A 17,743-nucleotide genomic window follows, 5' to 3' on the forward strand; every position below is an offset into this window, starting at 1 on the left:
CACGTAGCCGACGCCGTCACTTGACGATTTGTCGGGGTCGCTACAGGTGGTATCAGAGCCTTGGTTGTAGGGATTTAGAGTTCATTTGTGTTCACCCCGAGTCATAGGGTACATAGATGAATCTAGACTACAACCGGCATATAGACTGAAGTAGGAATTACTTGACTAATTGTGCATTTATACTCGAACTTTTCTATCATATCTAACTCGTATTCGATCTTGATCTTACGTTGATAAATTTTGTGGACGCGCCACCTTGACTTTATAAAGTAATGTTAAATGCACATGTAAATCAGGGTAATATAATTTCCGGGATTATATTACGGTGATTCACATGGACGTTCCGACATTATGACGTAAAGAATTTAAGGCGAGTCAAGGAAAAATTTCCTCTCTATCCTTATTCCATACTCCGGTTAGTATTGTTGAAAATACTAACCAACGATATTCTTGTGTCATGAAGGAACAATGGCTCACCAAGGTCAACACAATACTCCTCTCGAAACCCTAGAACAAGCTCTTCAACGAATGATAACCACCGCCGTGGGTACGGCCGTGGCCGATCACTTTTCTAACAACAACAATCATGGAACCGGTCATTCAAACGAAGGTTGCTCCTACAAGAACTTCATGAAGTACAATCCTCCCACTTTCGATGGAACCGGGGGACCGGTTACTCTCACCCGATGGTTTGAACAAACAGAATCCGTTTTTAGCATAAGCAGTTGTCAGGACCAAGATAAGGTCAAGTTTTCCACCCTCACTCTTACCGGTATCGCTCTCTCATGGTGGAACACGTATGTACAACCAGTGGGTATCGATGAAGCCCTTACACTCTCTTGGACCGAATTAAGAGAAAGAATGATCACCGAATACTTCCCGCGCGATGAGACTCGAAGGCTCGAGCAAGGGCTAAGGAATTTAAGAACGGTCGGGAATGACCTCGGAGCTTATAATCAACGGTTTACCGAACTAGTCTCAATGTGTCCAAATCTCATGACTCCCGAATCCCTAAGAGTCGAACTTTACATGGATAGCCTCCCTAAGAGCATTCAACACGGGGTAATGGCATCCCAACCCACTAACCTACAAGAGGCTTTAACAATGGCCCGCCATACTTTAGACACGGCGAATGAAATGGAAACGCCGGCACCAATGGTCGAGAACCAATCTAGCGGCAATAAAAGAACATGGGAAGCCTCTCCATCAAGCAACCACAACAATAACAACAACCCCGCCAAGAAGCCTTTCACCTCCAACGACAAGAAAGGCTATGCCGGAAAACTACCTTTTTGTAACGCATGCCACAAGCATCACTTTGAAGGATGTGGCAGGTTTCGCCACCGGCGCCAAGGAAGTGGTCACATCGCCAAACATTGTGGAAGTGCCACCCCCATCACTCGGAAGGGACCCAACACACAAAAGTCGGTCACTTGTTACGCATGTGGCCAAACGGGTCATTTTAGGAATGAATGCCCAAATAAGAAAATCAACCCCAACGCGCGCCGTTGAACTTTCAACTCCAACACTTAGGATGCCCGAGACGACGATGGACTAGTAACGGGTACGTTTCTTCACAACAAACCGTATACTTCATACTTATTCGATTCCATTACCGCTAGACGTTTTATAACCAAGTCTTTGACTCGTGCTCTTTGCACTCCACTTTTTCCCTAGACACTACTTAGGCAATTTAAGTGACCAACGGAAAAATATTGTGTGCCTATAAATTCTATCGGAGGATATGCGTTAAGAAATTGGACTCGACACCTATAGAACTAAGGAACTCAAAATCCAGTCATTAAGGAGAAATTGTTGCCCTACATTTATGTATAGATTATTGTGAACTAAGAAATTTTCGGTTGAAAACCGATACCCTCTCCCTCACATCCATGACCTCATGATTATTTGCATGAATCCCGTATGTTCCAAATCGACCTCCGTTCTGGTTATCATCAATTGGGGGTTAAGGGGAGACGATGTCTCCTAAGCTATTTTTCGAGCTCGCAACGTTAGTTGTAAATCTCTCTTAGTACCGTTTGATTTATTTAGGACTCCGTCCGTATTCATGAACCTCCTAAACCACGTATGCAACTTATCTAGACAAATCTGTTATCGTATTTATGGATGACGTCTTAACTTGTTTAAGTAAAGAAGGAAAACGAACAACATCACCATCTTACGCTCGAACTTTCGAGAAAAGAGCAACTCTATACCAAATTCTCCGAGTGAGAATTTCTGTTGAACGAAGCCCAATTTTCTAGACCATGATGTTAATGGTCAAGGCATTACAATCAATCTCGAAATCAAGCCACATGTAATCAGGAAACTCTACCAACTCGGACTTGTATTCGTAAAAAAAAAAAAAAAAAAAAAAATCTTAGATCTCGTCTGTTATTACCGAAGATTCATTTCTGACTTTTCTCGTGTTACACGACTTTAATCTCTCCGCGATCGAACCTTGAGCGTGATTCTTCACACCAACATTTCTAGCTAAATTCGTACAACACCAGATGGGACTCAAATATGGAAATATTTCTACTCGAACGCCGAAAGGCATACTCCCTCGACTCGAAATCAACGGAACGGAAATTCGTTATTTTGCACGAAGAATTCAAATACTAAATTGTGGATCCGATTGATATTCTCGTCATCACGTACCACACTACATACCTCTGTTATTTCACCGTTACCGTCTGATATTACTGGAAATAAAGATAACACACAATCCAACGATACTTCACTCTTCTTTGACTTAACGCCCTTGTGTTCCTGATAATCGGTCAACTATTGTTCAACTCCGAACTATACAACTACGTGTACTACCTCGTTTCTCTTTCAGACTTCAACTTTTGACAACTAGAGGCACGTTATGGCAACCTCGAGATGTAAGCTCATCCTATTCTAGGTCCTCATTCCACTCCTATCTTTATCGCTCGCATTTCCGTTTAAGGAAACTCCTTGTAACATTTCTCCATGGATAGAGAAACTCCTTATATTACATTAGTATTCGCCACGAGGGTGAATAGTCCTAATGAACATTTTTCGGACCCTAACTGACTTGTTCAAACATATCTTAAGAGATTCTACACCAACACGGTGTATCTTTGTCATTTATCCTGTATCGAAATACTCGTTTCACTTCTAGTGTTACAAGAAACCTTGGAAACCCGCTTAGACATGAGTACCGCGTACCACCCACAAACTGACGAACCGAGCAAACGAACGATTTACGTCTTGGAAAGACATGTCACAAACTCGTATTGTCACCTTTAGTAGATCACTCTTACAACAGTAGTTACCACTCGTGTGTTCACGCGCACTTTCCGAAACCCTATATGACCGCTAATGTCATACCCCTGTTCATTTAACCAAAGCATCAATCACCGAAATCTGAACTCCATCAAGAAACAACAATCGAGATCATTCAAATCCGAGGAGGGCTCGAGACGATCCGTAGTCGCCAAAAGAGTTATACCAAACTTAGATGAAAACCTCACAAATCCCAGTGTGTAACCGCGTAATATTGAGAACCCGCACCTTGGAAAGGTGTAATCCATTTTGAGAAATCGAGGAAGGTTATAACTGCAATATTGAACCTTTTGAAACCTTGGGGCGTATAGGAACCGCTCCCTACCGTTTAGATTTTCCGACTCATTTTGAGTCTCCGTTTATCTTACATTCGATGAATCAACTTAAAGACGTGTTTTGCGAAACAAGAACTTGTTATCTTCTTTGATGAGCTTACTATCGACGATAAACTTCATTCCTAGGAGGACCGGTTGAAACCATGAATCGTGAACCCAAACTCTAAGACGACGTTAAACCCCGACCTTCAGGTTCGTTGAAATACCCAAGGACGTACCTTCCCTCACTCGTAGAATCGGCAACACAAGACCTCGATGAAGATTCAACAACTACTACTTCCAACTAAATTTCGGGACGAAATTTCTTTTGAGGTGTGGATAATGTAACATCCCGTGTTTTTCCGTTAAAATTTAATTTTAACACCATCTTCTTTTTTTTTTTTATAATACCTTTCGTTATTTAAATTCGTAGTTTCCGTGAGTAACGTTCATTATATTCCCGCTATTTAATTTTGACATCACCCGTTTACTCGAGCGTTTAAAAATATTCGTTTGGTTAATTCCCGCACCCGCTTTGAAAATTGAGGGACCGAAGTTGCCAAGTGGGCAAACTAGTTGACTAGGTCAACTAGTCAACCCACTCTTTCCACCATTCATTTCCATCTATCTCCTACTTCCTTTTTCTCTCTAGTCACCAAGAACATCAACTTCAACCAACTCACTAATTCATCATCTAAATCGGATTTAGCAATCAAACATCAAAACAAATTGTACTTTTGGAATCCTCGTTTCATCCTCTTCGATTTGATACAAGTCTCATGGCATGGGGTAAGAATTTCTCATGAAACCCTAACTTGTTAAATTCGTTTTTAGACTTGTCAAGTGGTTAATTAGTGTCTATGGCTCGTAGGGATGTCGTGTATGTAATTTGTATGCTCGTTCTTCGTGTTTTGAAAATATGACATGAACACCCAAATGGGTCTAGCTTAATCTTGAGTTTTGGTTGCTCAAATGATGTTATAAGATAAAGTGTATGTGTTAAAAGTGTTAGTTACTTCATTAGCTTCGTTTTGATATGTTGGATGATGAAAAACTAGCTCAATAACATGAAATGTGTTTTTGGTGAATCGATTATCGTTTTGGTAGGAACTTGATGCGGTTGAATGCTAGTTGAGACACTTGTTTGAATGTATGCTAGTTAACTAGTTAAATTGTATGCGTAAATAGCTTCGAAATGGTGTGATGTATGCTAGCGTTTGATTAGTGAATCATAAGTCTCATTTGTGTCGAAATTGATTTTGAAACGATAACGTGGCTAGTGATTTTGACGTAGTAAATGTTTATTGAAACTTGGAATATGCGTCTAGTTGCAATGTATGCGTTATTACCTTCAAAACGTCATATCATTTGTATGTTAAAAGTTCCCGAATCATAAAATACGTTTTACGAACTTGAAACTTTGAAAATAAACCTTTCTTGATCAATTGACGAGTTTTCGGTTATTGTAAATGATGTTTTTGATTGATGATATGTGGTTAGTTGTATTCCTCGTCAAAATACCTTTTCGACGATATATGATAGGCATTATAAGTGTTTTCGGGTCAAGAATTGGGTTGGAAAAGGTTTTGGTTCGTGCACACTTGGAAAAACTGACCAGAATTCTCTGCCCAGGTAGTGGCGCGGCGCGCCACATCCCCGCGCGGCGCGCAGAATCGCCTGGCTAGATTCTGCTCACTTTGTCACATTTCACGCGAAATGTTTGACTAGCTACCGACCTCCGATTCACATGAAACTTGTTCTAATATGCTTATATATGAATAAAAACCTCAGAAAAATAGTTCGGGACCGAACCCGAACGTGTTGACTTTTTCGTTGACTTTGACCAAGTTTGACTTTTAGTCAAACTTAACCAAACTTTTATACAATCATTCTAACATGCTTTTATACTTGTTTCTTGTATGAAACTTGACAACGTGATTCACATGCTATACTTAATCGAGTCGTAACGAGCCATAGGACTAATTGAACACATTTCACCCGACCTTGTGTCGTAACCGGTTAATTGATTCAACTTACTTGTTTAGGTCAAGGCTAAGCAACTTTCATGCATACGTTACTTTGTGAAGTACTTTTATACTCGTGCACTCGAGGTGAGATCATAGTCCCACTTTTACTCTTTTTGAACTTATATTTGGGATGAGAAAACATAAACGATTCTTTTGAACTAAGTGAACACAAGAACGGGAAAACAAACATTCTACATACGAGTTTAGAACAAAAATCCTCAATTCGATTATCATTAGTTACACTTGCCGGGTGTAAGCGAGAACTTATGTTATATGGCCATATGGGTTGACAACCCTCATCCTTGACGGTTCGCTACCGTCTACGGATGAAATATATTTTCGAGAATCAGTGTTTGTTCTAGCACTAAGTGATGGGGTATACAATGGAAGGAATGTTAAGCTTTGATAATTGGGTGCTCGTGAAACAAACTTTTGGAATGTATTACTATTATTTCATTGATGCAAATCTTGTGGTTCACTTGTACTTACTTACTTAAACCTATGATTTCACCAACGTTTTCGTTGACAGATTTCTATGTTTTTCTCAGGTCTTGCACGATATGTGAAACATGCTTCCGCTTACTATTTGATACTTGCATCCGATGTCGAGTATACATGCATTTCATGGAGCGTCTTTTGACTTTACTTTAAACCGTGTCGCCTAGATTTCAATCGTATCTATAACGTTGTAACTTAACTTTTGGTTGAACAATTCTTGTAAACTTTGAAACAATCCTTATTTTGAAATGAAGGCGACATATTTTGGTCAAACGTTATCTTAAAGACTTATAATCAGGTAATGGGACCCACGTAGCCGACGCCGTCACTTGACGATTTGTCGGGGTCGCTACAGTATAATACTCAAAAAATAGGGCTCATCTACCTGTTTTCCCCCATTTGAAATCACACCTAGAATAAAATCCGTTTCCCTCTCATAGGGAACAATCAGAAGGGAAATTAGGAGTCTGGGAAGATTGATCCAATCCGTATAACCAAAAAATAGAAAAAATACATATGCTTTAATTTTCATCGATCAATTTCACTCTATCAAAACATGTCATGAGAACCCTAATTTTACATCATCGATTCAGTTGTATCATCTTCTCAAAATGAATACATTTCATTACACATATCGATTCCATTATCAGGTTCTGCTATCTTCATCTATAAATTATTTTTATCATTTTAGTTTTTCGGTATTTGATTAAATTCTCTAACATTAATAAACCCTAATCAGAACAGTATTTGGTTGTTTAATTAATCAGTTTTTGGTTATTTGATTAAATTATTCATGCATTATAACTATACGAATTTATTCATTTCGTTTCATCATCTCAAGTTCGATTGAATTTTAATACCCAAATCGACTCCATTATCATGTACTTTTAGAGCCCTAATTTTACCTCATTGTTATCATCTTATCATGAATAAACGATATTGAAATAAGTTTTTAATTATTTGATTAAATCGTTTATTATGATTATTCTGTATTCTATTCTAGGATAATATATGGGAATTAAACAATTATTTGATTGATATTCGGGTGTTTAGGTATTATATTATTTAATTTGAAAGAATATTATATATGATTTAGTTTAATTCGCTTTTAATTCGCTTTTAAGATAATATACAGTATTTTTAGATAAATTATTCGTAAGAGATTAAGTTATGATATTATTATATTCACAAGATTAATTCTCATTAAATTAACAAGATAATATACAGTATTTATAATTTTCTGATAATTTACATTATTTTAGGATAATACATTCCCAAGATTAATTCTTAGTACATTTTGTTTCAAATTCAAATTTAAAACAAAAATAAACCCATATATTATCTTAAAATAAACCGACATCCTAGGTTTAGTATCACCTTATTTAAAGGGTTTTATTCGATATTCTGTCACATTCAATAAAAACATTCATTCAAAAGTAAACACTAATCCTCTAATCAATGGCTAACCTCGCAAGAATCACTCCACTCAATCAACTTACCAAGGAAAACGAAGGCTATAAGGTCAGTGTCAAGGTACACTTTGTGTGGAAAAAGTTCTTTAAATTCAATGCTTCGAAACCAACTTCCCTAGAGATGGTTTTAATCGATCAGCAAGTATGTAAAAAAAATAATTTACATTCATAATAAACCACAACATGAGGTAAAAATGGGCAGCGGGGCAGGTTGGGTAACAACATAATGGCACTCAGATCAAAATAGTCAAATTCTAGATAACTGGAAAAGAGGGTAAATATAGTTATTCAAAAGAATTTATGTAAATATTTGGCTGCTTCGTACACCGTTTGTCTCAACAACGTTACTACATATGTTATCAATATAATCTTTGTTCACTTATTGGCCTGTATAAAATCTCAATCATTCCAGACATTTTATACTTCATAAACCCGTTGTTAGCAAGGTTCGTTGATGAAATTTGATAAATGCAGAGTCTACAAATCAGGATTTCCAATCTCTAACATTGATGAATCGTATTAGGTGTCATAGTTGGTATCACTTTTAGTACACTATTTTATTCATAGCCGTTTAGCTTTAGGTTTGCTTTCTGGTTTGTATGCATATGCAGGTTCAAAGTTCGTAAAAGATTTATAAGGTGGTATATGAACTTGGAGTTGACAACGAATGGGAAATTATATAACGATCAACAATTTCTGGTTTGTATATTGTTCAATTATTCAAGAATATCTTATGCTATGATTTGTTCCCATTGATTAAATCGGGGTTCAACCTTAATCGTATGCAGCGTTGAGATAAAAAGGTCATTACCGTGTTTGGTTTAAGGTAACAGGATGGGTTGGGTTGATTGATTGAACAGGAAAGTGAGCAAACAATGTTTTTACTCTTTAAAGCTTATGAAATTTATTGAGTTATTTGTAAATACTCAAACCTTATTTATTTCTTAGTATACTTAATCTACCAAGGTTGCAAACATAAAAATAATCGGGTAGTTCTCGGTGATAAATCGGATTATCAGGCAGTCGAGTTTTCGGTCAACACCTAATTTCCCGGTCAACGGTCGATTTCTCGATCAACTTCTTGGACAATATCTGATTTATTGAATTTCTCAGTCAACATAACTTTTGTAGCTATATAATATATTATGTATTACAAAAAATTATATATATGCATTTTTATTTTATTTTCTAAATACACATATTGATGATGCTTTCCAATTCTAGCACAAGTAGGTTTTCATAAATATGTTTTGTTGTGAATCTGGACAGTAAGAAATACTTGATTTGAAGATCGTGTATTTTCTCTAATCATGACTCGAATTGCAGTTTTCCTTTTTTTATTTACATGGGGCTGAATTTGTTATAACACGAGGACTGAAACAAAAACTTATCCATGCTAATGTTATGAAACAATAAGGTAATATTGCTGAAAATGCTGAAAAAGGCAAATATAAAGGGTGCAAAGCCGGATGTAACCTTTTTGTAACAATATGTCGGCAACTTCAGTTTTGCATTATCATTTTCAAGGTACGTCTATGTATTTTATTATATTAATGGTTCCATGATTTATTGAGAATTGGTGAAAACTCAATTAATGTAATTTATAAAGTATGTTTTTAGGAGGTTCTTTATATGATGTACTATTTAGATTTGCTACATTTGTCCTATATCATCGGTTACAAACATAAAAATTGTTGTGATTTAGGTAGCATATATAGCATTTTAAATCTTTGACAGATAGTCCAGAGTGTCGTTGTGATTTGTGCTCAAATGTACCATCTTATCAATTTTTTTTTTGCTCTAATCATTGTTCTTTGTAATTGTTACTTGAAATGTGTTGGACCAGCGATCGGTGCAAAAGCTCTGTTAAGTATTAAGCTGCCAACAACCACAATCGTAGTCATACATTTTTTGTTTGACTATTTTCTCCATTTAATCTTATTCTTACTAATATAGTGTTCAAATATTTTTCTTAGGTTGGCAAGCTGAAGAGTCTTTGTAGTTTTATGCCTGAGCTTCTTTGATTCAAGTTTGGTCAAGTTGCTATCTATAATCAAGAAGAGGTTTGTCTTTGATCAAATGTTGATCGCTACTTTGGTAATAATGAAAAAGTAAATGTTGAGCGTGTTAGTCACACTATATCTCAACATGTATATATGGTTATAATAGTTGACTAACCATTTATGACTATGATGTTACATCTTATACTTTAAGTGTTAGTAAGAATTTCAAGTTTCAACCTTTGTGTATGATAATGTTGGCTTTATAACATTGAAAATGCCCATCTTTATTCAGTGTGTATGTAGCCAACTATTATTCACAGATATGTCATTTTGGATAAATAGAATGGGTCGTCATACATGTTACACTTATTTGCTAACTTTTAATATTGATGTCATTTGCAGATTATCATAATACAATGTTATGTTATTCAAGACCTAAAAATATCAAATGCTTAGACAAAGTTAAATGGGTCATAATAAACGACATCAAAATGACAACGCCAGAGAAGATGGATACTAAATGGGTCAAACGAGCTTTCAAGGGTCGTAATAAGGAACACCCATTAGAAATGGGTATCGAGTGCATCACTGTTTTAGCATTTTTTGTGTTGCTAATTATGGTTCATTTTTATGTGTGCAACTAAAGGCTTGAATCTTTGATGTATGCTTCTAGACACCATTGTTCTGTAGTGCATCTCATCTTTAACACCTTTGGTAGTTGAAGTATGGGTTTATGGGTATGCAAACTCGTTTTCAAGATATTTAAGCTTTTGGGTTTTTTTTGGTATGCATAAATTTTGATTTGACCCCAATTATGTGCTTTGGATTATAATGTTTCATCGGTTTTTTGGGTTCAAGATATTTTAGTTGAAGATGACGTTTCCTTTATTTTGGTTTTTAAACTTGGTTTTGTTAAGATAAATAATCGTGCTTCTTGATTAAGGTTTGCAGGGTCCAGCGAAGATGAATGCTTTACCATACGGTTCATCATCCGATTTTGATATTACATTTGACCATGTCAAGTGATTTTTGTCAATCGGTTGATGTATTAATGCTTTAAACTAACTATCTTACAAGTATGTAAACATTGAACATATGTTGGTATGCGTATCGTTTTATGTTTAACTTTATTAACGTTTCGTTTATACTTTTTAATGTTGGTAGGTTTCTAATGCCCCGTTTAGAGAGACAAGTGTGTGCTTCATGTTAATTTTTTTCGAGAAGAGCTAACGGTCTTTTGTGATGGTTATGAATGTGTAAAAACTTAAATTTCATCATCAATATAGTTTATATATGAAGCTACTTTACTGGAACTATCACATTTTCGATAACAACCATACAAAAATGCCCACGAAATTGCGGGCCTTAAGCTAGTAGTAATAATATAATAATAATAATAATAATAATAATAATAATAATAATAATAATAATAATAATAATAATAATAATAATAATAATAATAATAATAATAATAATAATAATAATACAAGAAAACTACCTCAAAAATCGGCCCAAAAAGAAATATGGTGACCCTGCTAGGGTTTGAACCCGAGACCTCTCGGTTAAACACCAACACCCGTAACCATGGTTCTACTTAATCATTTATGTTTTAATAAGGAATTCAAATTGTTTTAAACTCCATACGCGACTTCCACAGCACCCTGAATCGTTTCTTGGCCCAACAAATATAGGACACAGCCCAATCGAAAAACATGGCAGCCCAAACATGTTTCAGTTTAAATCGGACAAGGAGTTAGTGGGGGTGGGGTTCGACTTTATAGTAGCCGCCCAACATTCTTTATGTTTTTTTATATATATATAAAACCAACTGGAACAATAATTTAAGAAATCGAATAATCGCCATCATCACATTCGCCACTTTTTATTATGATGTGCATCCCGTTATCATTATTTAAAACAGGAAAAAAATGGAAAGAATAGCAGTAGCAGGAACGACAGACAGTAATTGGTGGTGGCTTAGGTTTAATTGATCAAACACAGAAAACTGCAGCAGCCTTATACGACTACTCCATCATTATCACGTGTCGTTTTCATCGTCACCATCATATTATGTGATGACCCGGAAATTTCTGACCAAATTTAAACTTAATCTTTGTATGATTAACATTTCCGACACGAAAAGCAAAGTCTGTAAAACTGAATCTCAAAATTTTTCAACTACTTTTATATATTTAAATACCCTTCGGTTGTTTTCGATGATTCGCTAACAATTATATGTAAATAGATACATATATACTATAACTTGAAAAGGTAACAATGTATTAATTGTTTGATACCGTACATTAAATTTATTGGTTTAAATAACTATTTGAATATATATATGATAAGTTGAAATATTTATTATTAAAATTTATTTATAAATAACTTCCAATGTGTATTTAAAAACTGATTTATGTATATTAAAAAGATATATACATATATATAATTTCAAGTTATTTAGTAAACGATAGTAACATTCATTTATTGATTCGATTGATATTTAGATAAGTTAACTAAAGCATTTAAGATGAACCAGTAAAACACTAACTTGCTACAGTATTTTCAAATTGCTACAGTACCCAAAATGCTACAGTGTTTTCGAAAATCACTATTTGCTACAGTGAAATTGACTTTGCTACAGTGAATTGCTACAGTAAAACACTATTTTAAAATGTATTTCAACAAATAGTGAGACGATGATTTATAGAAGTAAATGACCAAAACACTCAAATGTATAAGTTATATTTTGAGAGGTATAATTTAGGGATAATCTAAGTCTATATTTTGACAAGTGTACGTGTTACAAAACGTAAAATGCTAGTTTTCTAAGCGTACGAAAATGCGTTCGAAAAATCGAAACCGGGACATAAGTCGCGTAATGACGTACGATTTACCGGAACAAAAATTACAAGTCAACTATGCACGTGAATTTAATATAATATATAATTAATTATTTAAATTAAATATATTATATATATTATAATATTATGTCGACAAGCAAGAAAACAAGCAACTTTGAGCTGTCACCAGGGGCCATGCGATCGCATGGGTTCCCCTCACATATGCCATGCGATCGCATGGCAAGGATTTCCAGGAGACATTATAAAGCTCGATCATTTGGCCAATATATATCCTCAATCTATTTTTTTTACTCCGTATTATTATTATAATTATAATTATTATTATTATTATTATTATTATTATTATTATTATTATTATTATTATTATTATTATTATTAAGATTATTATTATTATTAATCTTATTATTATTAGTAGTATTATTATACATAAAATACTACGACGAGGTCTTGAGCGTGTCACTTTCAAAATGGGTTTTGAGCGGGATAGAGCTAACAAAATTATGGGTTATTGCCAAGGAGGTTATGGGTAATGTTCGGGGGTATATTTGTGAATCAAATCTAGTATTTATCATCTCCGTTACTGATAATGCTAAAAACGAACATATATTTCATAGCATTATTCCTCAAGAAAGACAAGCTTTTAGTTGCAATTGTTCTATTTACAAGAGATATTCGTTTAAATAATAAAAGGTGAAGACAAAAGGCAGATTCGACAAATTGAAGACAAAAAGGTCCAAAGAGCTAAAAAGTACAAGATACAACTAAAAAGGTTCAAAATATTGATGAGGAACGTCTCAAAATGACAAGAGTACAAGTTACAAGACGCAAAGTACGCGATATAAAATAATACGCGAAGACGTCCGAAAATCCGGAACCGGGACCTGAGCCAAGAAGAAACGCCCGACGCAACGGACCAAAAATATCTAGTCTACTATGCACAAGAATATAATATAATATATATATAATTATATATAATTATATATTATATATATTATTATTATTATATTACGTCGGCAAGAAGAAAACAAATCCATTTGGCTGGATCCAGGGTGGCCATGCGACTCGCATGGCCAGAAGCACAAATCCATGCGAGTCGCATGGAGTGAGATTGCTGGTCAGGTCCTATATAAAGCCAGTTTTGTGCCGAGTTTTAATCATCTTTTTCTCTTCCTCTTCATACGTAAATATATTTATATTTATAATTTATATTTTAATTTTAATTATAATTCTAATAATAAGGGTATGTTAGCGAATGTTGTAAGGGTGTAAGTCGAAATTCTGTCCGTGTAACGCTACGCTATTTTTAATCATTGTAAGTTATGTTCAACCTTTTTACATTAATGTCTCGTAGCTAAGTTATTATTATGCTTATTTAAAACGAAGTAATCATGATGTTGGGCTAATTACTAAAATTGGGTAATTGGGCTTTGTACCATAATTAGGGTTTGGACAAAAGAACGACACTTGTGGAAATTAGACTATGGGCTATTAATGGGCTTTATATTTGTTTAACTAAATGAAAGTTTGTTAATGTTAATATAAAGATTTACAATTGGGCGTCCCTATAAATTACCATATACACTCGATCGGACACGATGGGCGGGGTATTTATATGTACGAATAATCGTTCATTTAACCGGACACGGGAATGGATTAATAGCCACTAGAATAATTAAAACAGGGGTGAAATTACATTCAAGGGTAATTGGTGTAATTGTTAACAAAGTAGTAAAACCTTGGTTTACACGCAGTCGATAACCTGGTGTATTCATTAAACAAAGTATTAAAACCTTGTTACAATTCGAATCCCCAATTAGTTGGAATATTTAACTTCGGGTATAATAATAATTTGACAAGGACACTTGCAATTTATATTTATGACTGATGGACTGTTATGGACAAAAACCAGACGGACATATTGAATAATCCAGGACAAAGGACAATTAACCCATGGGCATAAAACTAAAATCAACACGTCAAATATCATGATTACGGAAGTTTAAATAAGCATAATTCTTTTATTTCATATTTAATTTCCTTTATTTTATATTTAATTGCACTTCTAATTATCGCACTTTTATTTATTGTTATTTTATTTTATCGCACTTTTAATTATCGTACTTTTTAATTATCGCAATTTTATTTTATCGCATTTTTATTATTCGCAATTTCATTATCGTTATTTACTTTACGCTTTAATTTAAGTCTTGTATTTATTTTATATTTTACATTAGGTTTTAACTGCGACTAAAGTTTTAAAAATCGACAAACCGGTCATTAAACGGTAAAAAACCCCCCTTTATAATAATAATATCACTTATATATATATTTGTATTTTTATAAAAGTAAACTAATATAGCGTTGAGCTTTGTTTAAAGATTTCCCTGTGGAACGAACCGGACTTACTAAAAACTACACTACTGTACGATTAGGTACACTGCCTATAAGTGTTGTAGCAAGGTTTAAGTATATCCATTCTATAAATAAATAAATATCTTGTGTAAAATTGTATCGTATTTAATAGTTTTTCCTAGTAAAATATAAGCTATTTTATATACACCTCGTTCGACATCAAGTATTTTTGGCGCCGCTGCCGGGGAACTCGCCGAAGCGAAACGCCATATTTTTAATTTTTAAGTTATAATTAGTTTTGGTAAAATTTATATTTTTAAAAAAATAAAAAAAAAAAAATATATAAAAAAAGAGCTTTTAAAAACCGAAAAAAAAATATACTTATATATATTTTTAAGATTTTTATTTACAAAATTATCAAATATTTCTATTTTTAGTTTTATAAAAATATAAGTTTTTATTTAAACTATATAAATATTTTATATTAAATTTTAAAACAGAAAAACTAAAAATAGAAAAACAAAAAAAAAAATAAGTAATCGGGCCAAGGTACTGTAGCAGCCCAACTTTTGGCCTGGATCCGAACACCATGCGAGTCGCATGACCCACCCCCTTAAACCATGCGAGTCGCATGAGGGGTCTGACAGGGCCACATCCAAACCCTAATTCCGCATTTATTACGATTATTATTTAATTATTATTAATTAAACCCTAATACTATTATTATTATTATAATTAAGTTTTTAATTTATTTAGTTATTTTTACTTTTTGTTTAGTTTTATTATTTATTTACTTAATACTTTTATTATAAAATATAAAAATAATATTTTTATAAAATCTAATATTTTTATAACTTTTTATAACTTTTATATTTTGTCCCTTTTTAATCGTTGTAGCGTAATATTTATATTTTTCGCTCATATTTAATTTTAAACTTAGTTTTTGCTATAGTTATTTTCACTCCTAGATTTTTAGGCTTTGCCGTAGAATTCCTTAAGTGCTTTTTCTTTAGACTAAGATTTAGGTGCTTTAGAATTTTGCGACGCCTTTTTAAGTTTTAGTTTCTTTTTAAGTTATTTCCATTTGGGATTTAGTTTTTCCTGTAAGCTTTAATATTTTTAGACCTTTTACTATGTATCAATTATCATTCCAATTAGTAATATCAATTTGCGATTATAATTTTAAGTTAGTTGTAGTAATAAGGTTAAATTAGTTAAGTATTTTTAAGTTTTTATAAGTTTCTTTTATTTTTCCGTCACCTTTTATTTTTCAACCATTTTTCTTTTTCGACCTTTTGCGACGAACTCTTTGTCTTTCTTATTTCTCGCCATTCTAGTTTTTAGGACATAGATTTTTATTCTACTTCTTATCTAAATTTCTTAAAATTACGAAAATTTATTTTGAGTGGTTAAATTAATAGACATCAAAATTTTCTGGTTCGTAGTAATAGTTGGATTTGTACGTGGACCGGGTTATTGGAGCCAAACAGTCCTCAATTATATTGAGACCAAACGAATCCTGCCCCTCTGCTGCATCTTTTGGCTATTCGAAACGTGGGCAAAATCAGAAAAGTCTATTGATTGGATAACTTATTATAATTTTTCTTTCCTTTTAAAAAACTAATAGGATATTCAGTGAATGCACCGAGCAAGACGTTCATCACCTTTTGTACGTTCACCACCTGTAACTCGATCAAGACATCGTTTAACAAATATAACCGCCGTTGATTTTTCTTTAGAATCGTCATCCAGTCGACCAAGTACTTCAGTTCAAATTTCCGATAATCCATTTTTTGAAACAAACCTCACAATTGAGAATCCAGAAAATATTCAGGAACGGTTCATAGATCCTGAACCATTAAACTTTCCTCCGGAACCACCAATCATTCAAACAGAGATTGTTGAGGAACGAACCATTAAATCAGAATCATCTAGTGATACCGATTCAACAAATTCAATTATGGAGAATCTGGAACCTTTAAGTATGGAAGACCGAATGAGAGCTAAACGCACTGGCCAAGGTCACGCAATTACTCATCCAGACATTAATGCGCCAGATTATGAAATCAAAGGACAAATTTTACACATGGTGACTAATCAATGCCAATTTAGTGGTGCGCCGAAGGAAGATCCAAATGAACATCTACGTACCTTTAATAGGATCTGCACACTATTTAAAATCCGAGAAGTGGAGGATGAACAGATATATCTCATGTTATTTCCCTGGACTTTAAAGGGAGAAGCCAAAGATTGGTTGGAATCGTTACCTGAAGGGGCGATTGATACATGGGACGTTTTAGTTGACAAATTTCTTAAACAATTCTTTCCCGCATCTAAAGCCGTAAGACTTCAAGCAGAAATTGTTACGTTCACACAGAAACCAAATGAAACTCTATATGAGGCGTGGACAAGATATGGAAAGTTGTTAAGAGGATGTCCGCAACATGGTTTAGACACCTGTCAAATAGTACAAATATTTTATCGAGGATGCGACATCACTACAAGAAAAGACATAGATATAGCAGCTGGTGGTTCTATTATGAAGAAAACCGAAACTGATGCTTACAAAATTATTGATAATACTGCTTCCCACTCACATGAGTGGCACCAAGAAAAAGATATCATTAGATCATCTAAAGCAGCTAGAGCCGATTCTAGCCATGACTTAGATTCCATTTCGGCAAAGATAGATGCTTTCGAGAGACGAATGGAAAAGATGACTAAAGATATTCACTCAATACGAATTAGTTGTGAGCAGTGTGGAGGACCACATTTGACAAAAGATTGTCTCAGTATTGAATTAACAATGGAACAAAGAGAGAATATTTCATACATAAACTAAAGGCCTGGAAATAATTATCAGAATAATTATCAACCGCCAAGACCGATTTACAATCAAAACCA

This window comes from Rutidosis leptorrhynchoides, chromosome 4 (genome assembly GCF_046630445.1).
Source record: "Rutidosis leptorrhynchoides isolate AG116_Rl617_1_P2 chromosome 4, CSIRO_AGI_Rlap_v1, whole genome shotgun sequence".
NCBI lineage: Eukaryota > Viridiplantae > Streptophyta > Magnoliopsida > Asterales > Asteraceae > Rutidosis > Rutidosis leptorrhynchoides.